Below are 18,507 nucleotides of genomic sequence, written 5' to 3' on the forward strand. Positions count from 1 at the left end.
GCTATATGTCTCCCTGGGTATCTAAGTGACACCTCAGTTTTGCCATGTCCCACACTCCACTCCTGATCCTTTCCCCCAAATCTGCCCACATCAGAAAGGGTAAGGCTATCTTTCCTGCTGACTCTTTCACTTTTAAGCTCCTATATTCACTCCAAACCCTTCACTGGATCTCCAGAATCCAGCCAGTCCTCACCTCCTGTACTCATCATCTCTCCTTTAGATGACTGACATAGCCCAACTGGTCACTTGGCTTCTATCTTTGCCTCAGCAGTTGATTTCAAGCCCACAGACCAAGTAAAGTATCAATCGAATTCCACCTCTGCTCTGACATCACCTTGTGATAACTTTCCATCACTCTGAGCCTGAAAGCCTTACAATTAACCCATGAACTCCTATAAGCTCCGCCCCCCCAAAGGCATGCCTTGCTGACTTCATCTCCCCTTTGATGTCTCTGCTCCAGTTCCACAGCCCTGTCTGCTGTTCCCCAAATGCTCCAGGTCTGTTCCTGCCCCACGGCCTTTGCACAGGTGCCGACATGCTGGAACTCTCTTTCCCAGGGTCTCCTTGGGCCTCTTCCCTTGACTTCTGCAAGATTTTGTTCTAGTGCCGTGTTCTCTGAGAGAACATTCTTGACTGTAAGATTTTAACTTCCCTTCCCTTTGGCATTTTCTTTTTACCGTCGTAGCTTTATATTTTTCCAGGTAGCCTTTAAACCTTCTAGGATACCATATACATTATTCATTTATTTTCTTCTCCACTGGCATGGAAGCTCTATAGTGTCAGAGCTTGCTTTTTTTTTTTCTTTTTTTAATTTGCTTTCTTTTTTTCACTGCTGTTTCCAGTGGAATATTTGTGGAATGAATGGATGGGTTTCTCTGAGGACAGAGGAGCTGGAGGAGAAGATGCCAAGCTGGTCATGCTGTCCTGCTTGGCACCTTATGCTAGAACTCTCTCAATCACAGTCATCTCCTGACATCTCTCAGAAAATGAGAAGTTCACACCTCTCTAGGTTTTTATGATAACGTTACAGACATATTCACTTCTTCTCTACAAAGTCAGAAAAGTTATGTCCAGTTGGCTGAGGGAAAGCTGAGGAACAGACAGGGTAAGCATGCCATTCATAGCTTGGCCGCATTGCAGTAGCCATGGATTTCTTCAGAGTGTGCGCTCTGTGTTGTACAGGAAAGAATTTGTGTGGTCCTTGTCTTTGGTTCTGGAGAGTAAACCTCTAAACCTTTGGGATTTCCCCAGTGATGGGAGTGTGTGTGTTATTTATGGTAGGTCCCAGACCACACCTGAGTATGCTAGGTGGGTCACGGTGAGCCCCTGGGTGGTTTCAGGATGGGGGCTGGCCATGCCACAAGATTAGAGAGCTAGAACTTGGGGCTGATATGTGGGGGGTGAAGTTCACACAGAATACACCATGGTCTGTTTTCAGAGATCTCTTTTCTCTTTATCAGCCCTGGCCCCTGCTGTGTTGGCTTCATTTCTCCAATGGCAAAAAAATTCTTTGTGAGTCTAGGGAAGATGGTGATTTTTTTTTATTTCAGTTATTGTAATTTTTGGCTCCAGAATTTTCTTCTGTTTTGTTTTTGTTTTTAGGTTTTCCCTTTTTTAATAGTTCCATTTTCTTCAAACATTGTTTTCTTGCCTTTCTCTACATCTTCCTTTAGTTCTCTGAGCATCTTCAAGGCAGCTGTTTTAAAGTCTATGTCTAGTAGGTATGCCATCAGGTCTTTTTCAGGGAAGAAGTTTCTGTTGATGTATATTTTTCCTTTGAATGGGCCATACTTTCATGTCTCTTTATATGCCTTCTGACTTTTTGTTGAAAGCTGGACATTTTGATCCAATAATGTCTAGAACTCAGGAAACTCTGGGGACCAGATTTTCACCTTTCTCTAGAGTTTGCTGGGCATTTTATTATTGTTTTTGTTTACTGGGTTTTTTTTTTTTTTCATCGTTGTAGGCTGCCTCTGTGCCAGGGATCCTCCTAAGGTACAGACTGAAAGACTTCTTAGGTTTTTTCTAGGCAAGCACACTTCCCTGGCCCATGTCGTAACTTCCCAGTTTTCCTCAGGAATACACTGTATTATTATTTTTTGGCAGCTGTCAATGGAGTGCCACTCAAGACACAAACTCACTCAAATCTTGGTTGGAAAGGAGTGAACCTCAGAGGTACTCTTGCTTCTTCTTGGGGACATACAGCCAATTAACGCATCCTATCAGAGCTGTTCTTTTTCATGAGATTCACTAGATCCTCATTATAAGCCTGTGAGATGCATAGAACAGGTCTCATTATTTCCATTTTATAAACAAAATGAAATGAGATGGAGAAATTCTTATTCACCAAAATTGCAGGTGGACGGAGGTGTATTTTGGAAATTCCAAGCTGCCTGGTGGCCTCTTTTCCATCAGAGAAGCAGTGGGGCAGGGAGATGGGGTCACGGTTCCCAAGGGCTGCCTGAGGCAGGGAGGGTCATGCTTCAAGTGCGGGCTTTGGAGGGTGTGCAGTGTGAGAGGGTAGTTCTGTGTAATGGCACAGAGCTGTAGGCTCTCTCCCTGGGGCTATCTCATCATCTTCAGAAGAGGAACTGCTCCATGAAAATGTTAGGAGACACTAGATTTCTAGACAAGAACTTTTCTGTTGTGTTGTTTTGTTTTTGTTTTTTGTTTTTTGTCTTTTTTTTTTTTCCTCCTCAAGAACTTTGAAGGTCATGGCTTGGCATCTGAATGTGGTGTGGAAGGGATCAGAGACTGTAAGAAAGACCATAGGAAGGCACTCCAGAAAGAACAGATGTGAGAGATACCACTGTAGCTTTGTTTCCCCTAAAGGGACAGGAGGAGCCCTAATGGACCCCTGTGCTGCATTTTATTGGCACATCAAGCTCATCATAAAAATTTGAACTTTATGGTTCTCTCCAAATCCTCTGAAGTGAACAGTGTAAAATTTTTGTATCCTTCCATGTGTGTGTTTTAATTTGGACCCCAGGTGCCCAGAACCACACTCTTCGTAAGCCCTGGTTCATGACATACTCTCATCCTTGGGTCATTGTGCATGGCTGGGTTTATTTTATGTCATTATTTATTTATTTTTTAAATATAGTTTATTGTCAAGTTGGTTTCCATATAACACCCAGTGCTCATCCCAACAAGTGCCCTCCTCCATGCTATGTCATTATTTATTAATAAAAGGAACACTCACGAGTACAACATCCAGTCAAAGATCTGGCACATTATTAATAAATTAGATTTACCTACACACCCCTCATATTGTTATGCTCTATACCTCCACAGAGGCAACCACTATTCTGACGTCTATTCTGAACTCTATTTGTCAGTTTATAATTTGCTTATGATATAGATATATATGTATATATATATGTCTATGTATATGTATACATATATATGTATACTATATATATGTATATATAGTTTTGGTTAGTTTTATGTTTCTCAATACTATTGTATGCAATGTTCTGGAACTTTCTTTTTCCATTCAATATTATGTTACTGAAATTCATCCTGTTGGATGTAAGTTGAAATACAGTCATTTCCAATGTAGCATAATATTCAATTATGTGACTATGCCACAACTTATTTTTCTAGTCTTTCAATGGGTCTGGATTGTTTCTAGTTTAATACAATGAAAAAACAGTGCTGTTAGAAACATTCTGTGCCTATCTGTAGGGGGTATAGAGAACTAGACTGCATTTCTGAGTTCTAGATTGTATAAATATCAAGTTTATATGATAATATCAGGATGTTCACAAATTTCCCTCCTTTCAACAAGTTAGAAATGATCCACTTCTTCACCAAAATCTGCCAGGCATCTTAAATTTTGCCATTTGAATGAGTGTAGGATGGTATCTCATTGTGATCTTGATTTGCATTTCCCTGATTGCCAGATGCTTATTTGCAGATGGGGTTTTCTCCTGTGCCTATTCATTTTTCCTTTGTGGCTGTTGGCTCATGCTTTACCTCAACTTTTTGTCATTTTTTAAAAATCTTTTATTTATTTCTGAGAGAGACAGCGTGAGTAGGGGAGGGTCAGAGAGAGGGGGAGACATAGAATCCAAAACAGGCTCCAGGCTCTGAGCTGGCCATCAACACAGAGCCTGACGTGGGACTCGAACCCACGAACCATGAGATCATGGCCTGAGCTGAAGTCGGACGCTTAACCGACTGAGCCACCCAGGCGCCCCAACTTTTTGTCATTTTTGAGACGTCCCATGTTCATGGATTAGGAAGAAAATCTCATAAAGATGCTGATTTTCCCCAAGTTACTCTATAAGTTTATTTCAATGTGGGTAAAAATTCTTCTGGGACTTTTACAATATGACATGGAAAAGCAACAGATCAAGAATAGTGAAGATACCTCTGAAGAAAAAGAATAAAGTGGGAAAAATTGACTTCCCAGATTTAAAGATGTATTATAATGTATAAAATATATTAATTAAGGAAATGTGATGTTGGCATAGGTGTAGACATACTGACAATGAAACAAAACAGAGTGACTGCAAACAATCCCACTTAAGTACAGATTTTTTATTTGTGACAAGTGTCAGGGAAATTACTGAGGGGAAAGGGACTATTGAATAAACAAAGATGAAAATTTAATTATCTATATGGAAGAAATGGAATCAGATTCTAAGTTATCACCATACACAAAATCAATCCCAGATTATTAATAACATGAATGTCAAAGTCAAAAATTGAAAACTTTTAGAAGATAGTAAAGGGGATTACTCTTCTAACCCTGGGGTGAGGAAGAATTTCTTAAACTGAAAACCAAAAGCAAAAACAAACAAAAAAATGGATACATTTTATTGTGTTCAACTTCTGTCCATCAAAATACAGCTTTCAGAAAGTGAGAATACAAGCTACAAACTAGACGATGTTTCTAACAAATACAGCCCTAAAATATTAATATTAATGACTTCATTATTTGATCTACTACACAAATATATAAAAATGGATCATATAAAGAGTTTTTAAAATGGTTTAATAATATGTGAATTACCAGAAACTTGCTCATCTACATAAAAATGTATCAGGGGCAGCTTTCCAAGGTCTAAATGTTTTATTTATTTAAAATCAAAAGTTATAATGATTTTGAAAATTTTATTTAGGTATTTATGTACTTTTAAATTATAGCATAGTTACTATACAATGTTATATATTAGTTTCAGGTGTACAGTATCATGATTTCATCAGTTCAGTACATCATCCAGTCCTCGTCATGACAAGTGTACTCCTTAATCCCTATCACATATTTAACTCATCCCCCTACACACCTCCCCTCTGGTACCATCAGTTTGTTCTCTATAGTTAAGAGTTTGTTTCTTGGTTTATCTCTCTCTCTCTTTCTCTCTCTTTCTTCCTTAGCTCATTTGTTTTGTCTTTTAAATTCCACATGTGAATGAAATTATATGAGATTTGTCTTTCTATGATTGATTTACTTCACTTAGCATTATACTCTCTAGCTCCATGTTTTTGCAAATGGCCACATTTCATTTCATTTTTATTGCTGAATAATATTCCATTGTATATATATATGTACATTGTATATATATATGTACATTGTATATATATATGTATATGTATATGTATATATATATATATACTACATCTTTTTTTAAAATTTAAATCCAAGTTAGTTAACATATAGTGTAATAATGATTTCAGGAATAGAATTTAGTGATTCATTATTTATATATAACACCCAGTGCTCATTCCAACAAGTGCCCTCCTTAATGCCCATCACACATCACGCACGCCCTCCTTAAAACCCATCAGCCACCTCCCTTCAGCAACCCTCGGTTTGTTCTCTGTATGAAAGAGTCTCTTATGGTTTGTCTCCCTTTCCGTTTTGATATTATTTTGTTTCCCTTCCCCTATGTTCAGCTATTTTGTTTCTTAAATTCCACAGATGAGTGAAATCATATGATATTTGTCTTTCTCTGACTGACTTATTTCACTCAGCATAATACACTTTAGTTCCTAGTTCCATCCACGTTGTTGCAAATGGCAAGATTTCATTCTCTTTGATTTCTGAGCTGTACTCCATCGTATATCTATACCACATCTTCTTGATCTATTCATCAGTGGATGGATATTTGGGCTCTTTCCATACTTGGGCTATTGTCAATAGCACTGCTATAAATATTGGGGTGCATGTGTCCCTTCTAATCAGCACTCCTGTATCCTTTGGATAAATACCTAGTAGTGCAATTGCTGGGTCATAGGGTAGTTTTATTTTTAATTTTTTGAGGAACCTCCACACTGTTTTCCAGAGTGGCTGCACCAGTTTGCATTCCCACCAGCAGTGCAAAAGACACCTCTTTCCCTGCATCCTCACCAATATCTGTTGTTGCCTGAGTTGTTAATTTTAGACATTCTGACAGGTGTGAGGTGGTATCTCATTGTGGTTTTGATTTGTATTTCCCTGATGATGAATGATGTTGAGCATTTTTTCATGTGTCTGTTAGTTATCTAGATGTCTTCTTTGGAAAAATGTCTCTTCGTGTTTTTAGCCCAATAAATCTTCACTGGATTATTTGTGTCTTTGGGTGTTGAGTTGGATAAGTTCTTTACAGATTTTTGGATACTATCCCTTTATCTGATATGTCATTTGCGAATATCTTCTCCCATTCTGTCGGTTGCCTTTTAGTTTTGTTGATTGTTTCCTTCACTGTGCAGAAGGTTTTATCTTGATGATGTCCCAATAGTTCATTTTTGCTTTTGTGTCCCTTGCTTCCAGTGACATGTCAAGTAATAAGTTGCTGCAGCTGAGGTCAAAGAGGTTGTTGCCTGTTTTATCCTCTAGGATTTTGATAGCTTCCTGTCTTATGTTTAGGTCTTTTATCCATTTTGAGATTATTCTTGTGTATGGTGTAAGAAAGTACTCCCACTTCATTCTTCTGCATGTCACTGTCCAGTTTTCCCAATACTATTTGCTGAAGAGACTGTCTTTTTTCCATTGGATATTCTTTCTTTTGTCAAAGACTAGTTGGCCATACATTTGTGGGTCCATTTCTGGGTTCTCTATTCTGTTCCATTTGTCTATGTGTCTATTTTGTGCCAGTACCATACTGTGTTGGTGATTACATTCTGAAGTTCAGAATTTGGTTTTCTTTTTCAACATCACTTTGGCTATTCGGGGTCTTTTTGGGTTCTATACATATTTTAGAATTGTAGGGGGCACCTGGGTGGATCAGTCAGTTAAATGTCCGACTTCAGCTCAGGTCATGATCTCATTGTCTGTGGGTTTCGGCCCCACATCAGGCTCTGGGCTGACAGCTCAGAGCTTGGAGCCTGCTTTGGATTCTGTGTCTCCCTGTCTCTCTCTGCCCCTCCCCAGCTTGTGCTCTCTCTCTCTCTCAAAAATTAATAAAACATTAAAAAATTTTTTAAAAGAATTGTTTGTTCTAGCTCTGTGAAGAATACTGGTGTTATTTTGATAGGGATTTCACTGAATGTGTAGATTGCTTTGGGTTGTAACGACATTTTAACAGTATTTGTTCTTCCAATCCATAAGCAGGGAGTGTCTTTCCATTTTTGTGTGTCTTCTTCAATTTCTTTCATAAACTTCCTATGGCTTTCAGTGTATAGGTTTTTGGTACCCCTCTTTAGTTAGGTTTATTCCTGGGTATTTTACGGGTTTGGTGCAATTGTAAGTGGGATCAAGTCTCTTTCTGCTGCTTCACTATTGCATTTTATAGACATGCAAACAATTTCTGTTAAGTGTATTATTTAGACCTAACTCACTTCTTTTAATAACTGTGTATTTTGTAGCATGTAGGTTTCATAATTTATTCAACCATTCATTCCACTGTGGATGAGCATTCAGATGATTCCATTTTTGTGATTATAAGCAATTCTGTATTTAGTAATGTTTGCCATGGCGACGGATTGCCTAGGTTGGAATCCCAGCTTCACTCTAGCTATGTGCTTTACCAAGCTGCTAGACTTAAGTTTCATTTCCTTATGTGGAATACGGGGGTAGTAATAACTCTTGCTTTGTGGGATTGTTATAGGAATTAAATGAGTTTATGCACATAAGGAGGAGTGTAGAACCATGCCTGGCTACATTATGAAAGCTCATGAACGTCAGCTATATATCCTGCAATAAACACACATGTTTTTATTTCTATAGCATAGATTTCTAGTTGTGGGGTGATCTAGGATTATTTTAAATTTTAATCGATGCCATCAAATTACTTGTGCTAAAGATTGCAGCAATTCCTATTCCCACAAGGAAGCAGTACACATGAGTGTACCTGCCCGTTTTGCCATTCCCTCCCAGAACTGGAGGGTACCCAGTTTTGAATGTTTGGCAATCTGATGAGGAAAAAACCCAATCACTTAACCCAATTAATTGTCTTAATTTGTGCATCCTGCTGGATGTGTTCAAATTTAGGTATGTTAACCAGCTGTGCTTCAGGGTCAGTGATCTCCTTAAAGTGACACTGAACTAGCAGATATCCCCACCTGCCAAGTGGTCACAGCCATGGGATGAGAAAGCACAAATGAGCCTTGGATGGAGCACAGTACCACCACTACAATTTCCTAAAGGATAGCAGAATATAACATGTAGTAACATTAAAATGAAAGTCTTACTTTTGTTTTTTTAAAGAGTGTTTTGACTATTCTTTTTTCTTTATTATTTTTATTTCAGAGAGAGAGTGAGCGAGTGAGCATGAGCAGGGGAGGGGTAGATGAAGAGAGAGAGAATCTTAAGCAGACTCAACGCTCAGACCGGGGCCTGATCCCATGACCCTGAGCAGAAATCAAGTGTCAGACTCTCAACCGACTGAGCCACCCAGGCGCCCCTGTTTTGGCTATTCTTGACCATTTGTTCCTGCATATACATTTTAGAATCAGCTTTTTAGAACCCTTTTAGAATTTTGGCTGGAATTACATTGAACCCATAGATCAGTTTAGGGAGAATTGATTTCTTATAATTGATATCTTAAACATCTTTGCCAAAGAATATGGCATATTTTTCCATTTTTGATCTTCCTTGCAGTTTCTCATTAAAATTGTATAATTTTCTCCATTAAAGGTCTTTCTCATCTTTGGTTAGATTTATTCTAAGCAGTTCATATTTTTGTTGCTATTATAAGGGGCATTTTTCAAGTTAGTTTTCTAATTCTGTTGCCAATGTATAGAAATGCAATTGGTCTTTTGATATTAAAACCTTACTGGCTTTCTTATTAATTCTAACAAGTGAAGATACTTTTATTAGAATCCATGTAGGCAAACATATTATTTGTGAAAAATGATGCTTTTATCTCTTCCTTTCTAGTTCTTATAATTTTGTTTGTTTTCTTTGGCCTCACGCACAGGCTTGGTCATTCAGTAAGAGGCTGAATAGAGGTGCTTGTAGTGGGAATTCTAGTTTTGTTTCTGACTGTACAGAGAATGTGTAACTTTTCACCATGACAAATAGGCTGGTTGCAGGCTGTGGTACATAACCTTTATCGGGGTCAGGGAGCTCCCTTCTGTTCCTTGTTTGTAGAGTTTTATTATCATATGTATGTTGAATATTGTCACATACATTTCCTGTATCTACCGACATGATCATATGGTCTTTGTCTTTCATTAAGGTGTTCAACTACAGAAATACATTTCTTAGTTTTTCCTTTTCCTACTGTCTTTTTTTTCTTTCTAGTTTTAGCATTCAACTAGCCTCATGGAAAGAGTTGGGGAGTATTCCCTCTAGTTCACATTATCTGAAAGAGTTTGCATAAGATGGGAATTATCTGTTCTTCAAATATTGGTAGAATTTTCCTATAAAGCTACCTAACCCAATGAGAAGATTTTAGATAACTAACCCATTCTTTTCTGAATGTAGGACTATTCAAGTTCCTTATTTCTTCTTGAATAAACTTTGGAAAAGTTGTAATTGTATGGAATTTTATTCATTTTTATCCAAGTTTTTAAACTCAGTGGCATACTCATAATTTTCTCTTCCCTTTGCAATATCTGCTTTATTCATAGTCGTATCTTTTATTTGTAAAATTATTTGTCCTTTCTTTTCTTTCATGAACAATTTTGCTAAAGTTTCATTCATGGTATCAGTGTTTTCCAAGCAAAAACTTTTGACTTTGCTGATTGTCTGTTTCTATGCTTTATTTATTTTTTCATTGTTATTCTTTTTTCTACTTAGTTTATTACATTTTACCATTTATGCTTTTCTAATATGTACACTTTAAAGCTATAAATATTCTTCTCAAGCACATTAGCTGCACCCAGGAAGTTTTCAGATGTAGTATTTAATCAATGGTCAGTTCTAATTATTCTCTAATTCTCAATATGGTTTCTTCTTTAGCATACAAGTTGCTTAGAAATGTGTTTTTTCTTTTTCTTAAACTTTATTTTGAGTGAGTGAGTGAGAGAGAGCACACATGCAGAGGAGAGGCAGAGAGAGAGGGAGAGAGAGAATCCCAAGCAGGCTCTGTGCTCTCAGCTCAGAGCCCAACTTGGGGTTCAAACCCATGAACTGTGAGATCATGATCTGGGCCGAAATCAAGAGTCAGACCAACAGATCAAGCCACCCAGGTGCCCTGTGTTTTAATTTTTCAAATAGTAAGAGCTTAAAAAATTATCTTTTGTTATTAATCTGATGTAATGATATTGTGGTCAGAAAATATGGTCAGTGTGAAATGAATTGTGCAAACTTTGTTGGGCTTAAATTATAAATTTTTAAAAATTTACTTGCCTAATTTGTGAGAGGGACGGAGTGGGGGAAGTGCAGAGAGAGGGTGGGGGAGAGAATTCCAAGCAGCTCCAAGCTGTCAGCATAGAGCCTGACACAGGGCTTGAACTCGTGAACCATGAACAAAAGCAAGAGTCAGATGCTTAACTGACTGAGCCACCCAGATGCTCCTGTTAGGCTTAAATTTTTTAAATGCTCTACCTGTGCTTAAAAAGTGTGTCCTCTATAAATGTTCAGTTATTAAGTTTGCTTGGTATGTTATTCAAGTGTAGTAAGCTGATTTTTGCTACTTGATCTATTAATAACTAGGAAACGTGTGTTAAAATCTACTGCAGTAGTGAATTTGCCCATTTCTCCCACTGGCTTCCCTACATTTCTGAGGAGTCCAATGAACCATGTCATCTCAAGAACCATTTCTTTCTAGAAGATGCTTAATAAATGATCCCCTGCTGTTGTGGGTTGCGTTCCGTCCACTGAAAAGATATGAAGTCCTAACACCAGGAGCTGTCAACATGACCTTGTTTAGAAATCAAGTCTTGGAGGTTATGATGGATGAAATGGGATTGTATGGGGCTAGGGTGGGCCCTAAATTCGATGATAAGTGTCCTTCTAAGGAGAGATCTGAAGACACAGAAGAGACCCAGAGAAGAAGGCCATGTGAAGATGGAAGCAGGGCTGGAGTGAGGCCTGCCACAGCCAAGGGCACCAGGGACTGTGGGCAACCGCCAGAAGCTAGGGAGAAGGCCCTTCTCCAGAGCCTTGGCAGGGAGCACGGCTCTGTGAGCACTTTGCACTTTCGGCCTCTGCAACCATGAGAGAAAATTTCTGTTGTTTGAAGCCACCTGGATTTGTGGTAATTTGTTAGGGCAGCCGCTGGACTCTAAGGTGGCTGCTTTTCCAGTGTGTTGATCTGAGGTGACTTTCTTGCGGGCCTCACCACCTCACACCTCACCACCACGGTTAGGACTTGTTTGTGTGAGTGAGGGGTGAGTCTTTCATGCTCAGCCTCAGCTCTCCAGATCTTCTCAGGCCAGCTTCCGCTCCGGTGAGCTAGCAGTGAAAACACTCAGTGTGGGGGCGCCTGGGTGCCTCAGTCCGTTGGCATCCGACTGGTGATTTCAGCTGGCGGTTATGATCCCAGGGTCATGGAATTGATTCCTGCATTCAGCTCCGCACGGAGTGTGGAATCTGCTTATAATACTCTCTCTCTCTGTTTCTTTCTCCCTCAGCCTTTCTCCCCTGCTCGTGTTCTCTCTTTCTCAAGTTAAAAAAAAAAAAAAGAAAGAAAGAAAGAAAAAGAAAAAAAGAAGCTCCCCAGCGTTCTCCCCGGGGAACTCAGGAACTACCTGGTCACATCTCTTTTGGATCCCTATTCACAGTGGAGTCAATGCAAGAACCTGGAAAGCTTCATATTTATTATCTCTATCACTTTGTACAATTCACACATTTCTGGATTTCCACTGATAGAATGAGTACTTTGGGGTGATTATGTAGCAAAGGATACAGAGCTTCTTCAGTGGGGAAGTCCAGGGTCTCACAGAGAGAACGTGGGAGTTAGAGCAGCCACCAGGGGGCGACATGTCTTTCTGCAGCTGGTCCGCAGGCAGACTCTGCCTCTGGTCAAGGGGATGCCCCAGACCTGCCACTCAGGCCCCTCATCAGCTCTAGGGGGAAACTATCCAGATGAGATGACTGAGGTTGCACCTGGAAACTTCTCCAAGAAAAATGGTGGGTCTGATACTTGATTGGTGACTGATTAGATGGAGACAGTGCATGGTAAGAAATTGTGTAGAATGTTTCCAGGTTTCTAGTCTGAGTTACCAGGTGGTGCATAGAGAGAGGAGGGACAGGGGGGCCTCATATTCATGTTCATAGTCGGATCCTGTGGGGCATGTAAGTAGTATCTGGTAGGAAGCACGAATCAGGGGCTGTAACTCTCAAGCAGAGTCTGGAGGGAAGTGAAAGGCAGAGAATGGGATCTTGAAGGCGGGATGTGATTTCTTAATATTAGCCTGAGCACAGCATAGGGTCTAAAGTAGGGGCTGGAAAACTACAGCCCATGGGAAGAATTGGCCTGCCACTGCCGTTTTGTAAAGAAAGAAAGTTACTGGAGCAAATCCACACCTGTTCACTTACGTATGGTCTGTGACACATTTCCCACTACAGAAGCAGAGTGAAGTAAGTTTTGGACACAGGTCCTGTGGTCTGCGAAGCCTAAGTATTTACTATATGGCCTTTTGGTGAGGAACTGTGCTGACTCCTAGTCTAGAGCAGCACTTCTCAACCTTCAACGTGCGTTACCAATGACCCGGAGACCTTGTCAAATGAAGAATCTGGTTCCGGAAGTCTGAGTCCAGCCCTGAGATTTGGCACGTCTATCGGGCCTCTGTGATACTGATGCTACTGCTGGTCCAATTTAAGTTTCTGGCGTCCCTAATAAAAAAGTAAAAATAGGTGGCATTAATCTAATATTTTATTTAACTCAATATAGCCAAACGATTATCATGTCTTATGTAGTCCATATAAACAGACTGAGGCCTTTTACTTTATTTTTTTTGTGCTAAGGTCTTTGAAATCCGGTGTATATTTTGCACGTCCAGACCTTCTCAGTGAAGCCCAGCCACAGTTCACGTGGTGAAGTGGCTGCCGTCCTGGCCAGTGGAACTCGAGAGTAGACAGGAGCCTATGCCAGATTTCAAATCCCAGCCCCCCCCCCCAAGAGCTGGGTAGCTGGGTAGCCATGGGCAAGTTATGTAACCTCTCCCTGTCTGTTTCTCCACCTATAAAATGAGAATAATAAATGCACCTCCTCATGAGGTTGCCTTCAGGATTACGTCAACTAATAGCGTTTAAACAGCCTGCCGGGCACATTGTAGACCATTATTGTGCTTTTAGGATTCCATACAGGAAGCACATTCTTTCCCTCCCATAAAGGAGGAGTCTGAGACCTGCTGCCTGCCTCACACCCTAGGGGCAGAAGGTGGAGGTTAGTATACGCCTCAGTTCTCAGCCCACAGTTCCCCCTTCCCGCGAAGATCTTTTTTTCTTTCGTTCCACAAATATTTATTGAGCCTTTATTGTGTATCAGACCCTATGTCAAGCACCAGGGATATAACACCAATATGAGCACAAAAACTCTCTTTCCCTGTGGATTACGCTCTAGTGGAGAGGTTCACAATGCATATAATGAATGTAGAGTATGCTAGAAGGTGGCATCATGGGGGGTAAATACAAGCAGTGTAAAGAGGCTGGAAAGTGCGGGGGAGGGAAGAAGTATCAGTTTTAAGTAGGTGGCCAGGTGGGCCTTCACGGGGCAGCAAGTCATGGGAAGTCCTGAGGCCAGTGAGGCTGGAGGGGAGTCTGGGAGAGAACTTACAGTGGTCAGGGAGGTGGGGGGTTGGGGCAAGCATACCGTGTAGCTTAAGGCCATTATGAACATTTTGGTTCTTCCCAGTGAAATGGAGAGCCAACTGGTTGGATTGCACGGAACAAGAGTCCTCATCTGGATAAAGTTGTTTTGAGGCCGCCATGTTGAAGTGAGGAGCCTGAAATTAAGTCCCCCATTAGAAACAACCTCAGGCTGCACGTAGTCCCAGTTCCAGGAAAAGCCTCAGCTGAAGCTCCCCTCGGACCGCCCTCGGATCTGCCAATCAAAAGAAATGTGTAACATTCCTGTAGTCTTGGAGACGAATCAGGGCTGGGAACTGCAGGTAGTTACTTTGTACAAACTTGCCAATCAATCAAGGCTTGCAGAAGCCCCACGTAGATTCTCTGAGCCCACCTCATAATTGGTCATTTTAAAAGACTCTCAAAGGTCATGATTGGGTCCCGCCAAATGTAACGGACGCCTCACAGATACTGAATGGTCAAAACTGTTACTATGCTGTTACTATGGGCATTGTACAATTATGATTGGTGCTTATGTAATGATGCAAAACGTACAATGTGTGCATGGTAACACCCCCGCCCCTCCCCCATACAAACCCTGCTTGCCACTGTTCGGAGCTCCACCTTGTTGCTGCTGCGCCGGGAGACGGGTGAGCCCCTGCTCGAGCTTGTAATAAAGACCCTTTTGTTCTTGCATCGGTGCCGGCTCCTTGGAGGTCTCTGGGGACTCGCGATTCGGGCATAACAGAAGGACAGTGTGGGAGCAGGATAAGTGACCATCCGTGTTGGCCCTGATCTGAGGCTTTCCTGGGAGGTGTGGCTCCAGGAACCACCTGGGCAAACAGGTGTGGTTGGTCAGCTAAAACCGAGACCGGTTTTATTCTTTGTCCTCCTTCCATAACCAGTCTGTGTCCTCACAACATCCATGTCAGTGTTGTACAGTCACAATAGGTGTACCCTCACGACACAGTACTGTGTGCCATAGTCACATAAATGGCATTATGCTACAAATTTCATTTCTTTGTCAAGTGCTCAACACTATTTTTACGATCCCCTCCATGTTGCTGTACTTAACCTCTGGTTCACTGTTTAGGTTTTTAGAGAAAGAGAGTGTGAGTTGGGGGGGGGTGGAGAGGGAGAGAGAGAATCCCAAGGGGCTCCGTGTTGAGCATCCGACTCTTGACTCAATGGGGGCTCAATCCCACAACCCTGGAGCATGACCTGATCTGAAATCAAGAGGCGGAAGCTTAACCAACTGAGTCACCCAGGTGCCCCTAGTTCATTGTTTTTAACAGCTGCACAGGATTCCATAGTAGGCACCTGCCGCTTTCACTTATCCAAGACCTTGCCTGCCTCCAACAAGAGCAGCTTGAGCGACACCACCGAAAGCATCCATTTGTAGCTCCCTCCCAGTGCCAGGGGGACATTTTCCTGGGGAGCACTGGCACTTGGACATATACACCGCCAACGTTAGGGTGCCTCCAGCTCGCTTTCTAGAGCGCCTGCAGTGGTTTACCCTGCTACCAGCAATACCTAAGTCACAGTCCCCACATCCCTGCTGACACTTAAAGTTTGGCATTTGAGGGGCTCTTGATTTTCATTTGATTTCCTCTGGCTCCTTTGTTGATCTCTCCTTGTTAACCATCCCAACCTGCCCTTCTGTTAAGAAGGTTCTATTAAGGGGCGCCTGGGTGGCTCAGTCTGTTAAGCATCCGACTTCCGCTCAGGTCATGATCTCACGGTTCATAGGTTCGAGCCCTGCATCGGGCTCTGTGCTGACAGCTAGCTCAGAACCTGGAGCCTGCTTCAGATTCTGTGTGTGTGTCTCTCTCTCTGCCCCCACCCCTCCCACCCCCGCTCGTGCTGTCTCTATCTCTCAAAAATAAATTTAAAAAAATTTTAAAAATAGGTTTTATTAAGACCCACAGCCCATTGCTCTTCTTCCTTTTTTTCTTGTTGACTTGCAAGAAATCTTGTAAATATATATTAACCCCCTTGTCGATTTTAGTCACTGAAAATACCTTTTCACTCTGCCATCTGTTAGCTTTGACTGTGACGGCTGAACAGAAATCTGATGTTTCTAAATCTATCCTTTCTCCCTTACATTTGGTACTCTGAGGGGGAGGGGAGGGTTAAAAAGGTGACTTGCCTTTAAAGATAATTTAGAGTAAAAAAATATTTTCAAGTTATGCTTAGAATAAGATCAATATACAGAAGTTACCTTCCTCTATGCTGGGCTTTGGGAAACATCCATCTAACTGCTTCTATTCATTTCTACCTGATTCTGGAGTTTCTTTTTCCTTTCCTTCAGGACCAAGTGAGTTAAGAAGAAAGGAAGCCACTTTAAGTAAATTTGGTTTTCCTAAGTTTTGCTAAACATAGCCGTAAAATGCAACACTCTCTTAGCAAACTTCATGGTGGGAGGGAGGAAGCGGAACCTGTCCATTTCACCCTGCCCATCACTCTGCATGTGGTTGAAACTGTGCAGAGCCCGGCCATCCTGAAAGAAGAACGCAGACTGAGAACAAAAGCTTTGCAAAAAGATGTGCTTCACAAACCATAGAAACCTAAGAGTGGTAACGTGACCAAGAAACCAGGTTTTGATTAGAACAAATACTGAGGAAGAACTATATGCCACAAATATTGAGGAAGAACTATATGCCACAAAGTATTTCTTCATTGAATTAGTCTGAAATATACACAAAATATTTCTTCATTGGATTAGTTCGAAATCTACAAATACATGAAGTAAACACATTATGGTCCATGTTCAAGTAGGGTCATCAGGGTGGAAGAGACACACTACAGACCACAGGGCCACACAAGGTGGAAGGTAATTTGAATGTTATTTGAAGAGAATGGAGAATGGCCGGGAAGTTCCAGAAAATCCTCTTGTGGTCCCATGACCAAAATAAAACAATTTAACAAGGCTAAGTAGAAGCCCATTAAACATTTAACTCTCTTGGGGTACCTGGGTGGCTCAGTCTGTTAAGTGTCTGACTCTTGATTTCAGCTCAGGTCATGATCCCCTGGTTCATGGGATCAAGCCCCGCATGGGGCTCTGTGCAGTGAGAAGCCTGCTTGGTATTCTCTCTCTCTCTCTGCTCCTTCCTCGCTCACGCTTGCTCTCTCTCAAAATAAATAAACTTAAAAAAAAAAGACACATTTAAGTGTCTCAGTTTTATTGAATCTCAGGTCTAAATAAAAAAACTTATGCCAGGTGGAAAAGATGGAATTTAAGGACAAAGTGTGGGGTGTGGTTCCTGGAGTTGAAGCCATGAAATCACAGGTAAGAAGAGTATGATTCATCTTTCCAAATTGCCCACTTCAAATTCTGATTACCGCGGGGCCAGAAACGGTGAAAGGTGGTGGCAAAACTGCCAATTATAGGGGCGCCTCAGTGGGTCAGTCAGGTTAAGTGTCCAACTCTTGTTTTCAGCTAAGGTCATGATCTCATGGTTCATGGGATTGAACCCCGAAATCGGGTTCTGTGCTGACATTTGGGATTCTCTCTCTCTCCCTCTCTCTCTGCCCCTCCCGCCTGTGTCCATGCTCTCTCTTTCAAAATGTATTTTAATTACAAAACCCTACCAATTATAAACCTGTGAGAACAGACCTGGTTACTTTCTAGAAATCATCCTACAGTGACAGAGTAAGTCCCACACCAGGAATGAGGACACTGATGACCTGGGCCACAGACAAGCTCTTCCCCTTCTCCTTTTTTTTAGGAGAGAAAAAGGTGTGTCCTTTTCCCTCCATTTAGTTGAGTTTATGTATTTAGACAAGATGCCTGTCTTTTGTGACTATCCCTATTACGTTCTGTGAGGGTCTTTCAGCATTTTTCTCAGGGCAGAAATCCTTCTGAAGGCTGGGCTTTCTTGTTTAGGTCTCTTATTCGGGTCTCCTACACAACAGGCTGTTGACAGAAACGTTTAAGCGGCCGTGAAGTCTGGAGCCCAGAGGTAATACACCTGCCTAAGAGGATCAAGGGTGAAGGGCAAAGAGAGGAGGCCAAAGGGCTCCAGTCTCCGCCAGGCTGGGCCTAGTCGACCTTAATGGATATACTGATAGAAAGAGGCCACTCTACTCAGGGCTGGGCGGGAGGAACCAACACCTTGTTGGCAACGCCTCAGCAAGGCAGGCTGAGGCCTCAGGCTCTCTGACAAGGCGGGGCTGGGAGGACACCTCAAGGTGTTTGGTTTCACGCTGATGCTCCCGGCAAATCACAGAACCTGCCACGTGGGCCTCGAGGGTGAAGGGGCACTCCTTTGTCCTCTGACGACCTTTCAGTAAGAAGAGAGTCTGACTCAGATGACTGACGCTCAGTCTCTGCTCCCAGACCAGTGTGAGCGCCAGAACCCCTCTGTGCAAACCATTAGCATTTCAGGATCGCAAAAAAA

At 41.6% G+C, this 18,507-nt stretch overlaps 1 long non-coding RNA gene across 1 annotated transcript; it reads right to left on the reverse strand.

Annotated features, from left to right (window-relative positions):
* Positions 1-12,919: 12,919 nt before the first annotated feature.
* Positions 12,920-14,656, reverse strand: LOC144233603 (uncharacterized). Its single transcript, XR_013335712.1, has 2 exons — positions 14,133-14,656; positions 12,920-13,153 (listed from the first exon to the last, which is right to left on the reverse strand). It is a non-coding gene; the product is annotated as an uncharacterized LOC144233603 (long non-coding RNA).
* Positions 14,657-18,507: the final 3,851 nt, after the last annotated feature.

This window comes from Crocuta crocuta, unplaced genomic scaffold (genome assembly GCF_008692635.1).
Source record: "Crocuta crocuta isolate KB4526 unplaced genomic scaffold, BGI_CrCroc_1.0 scaffold225, whole genome shotgun sequence".
NCBI lineage: Eukaryota > Metazoa > Chordata > Mammalia > Carnivora > Hyaenidae > Crocuta > Crocuta crocuta.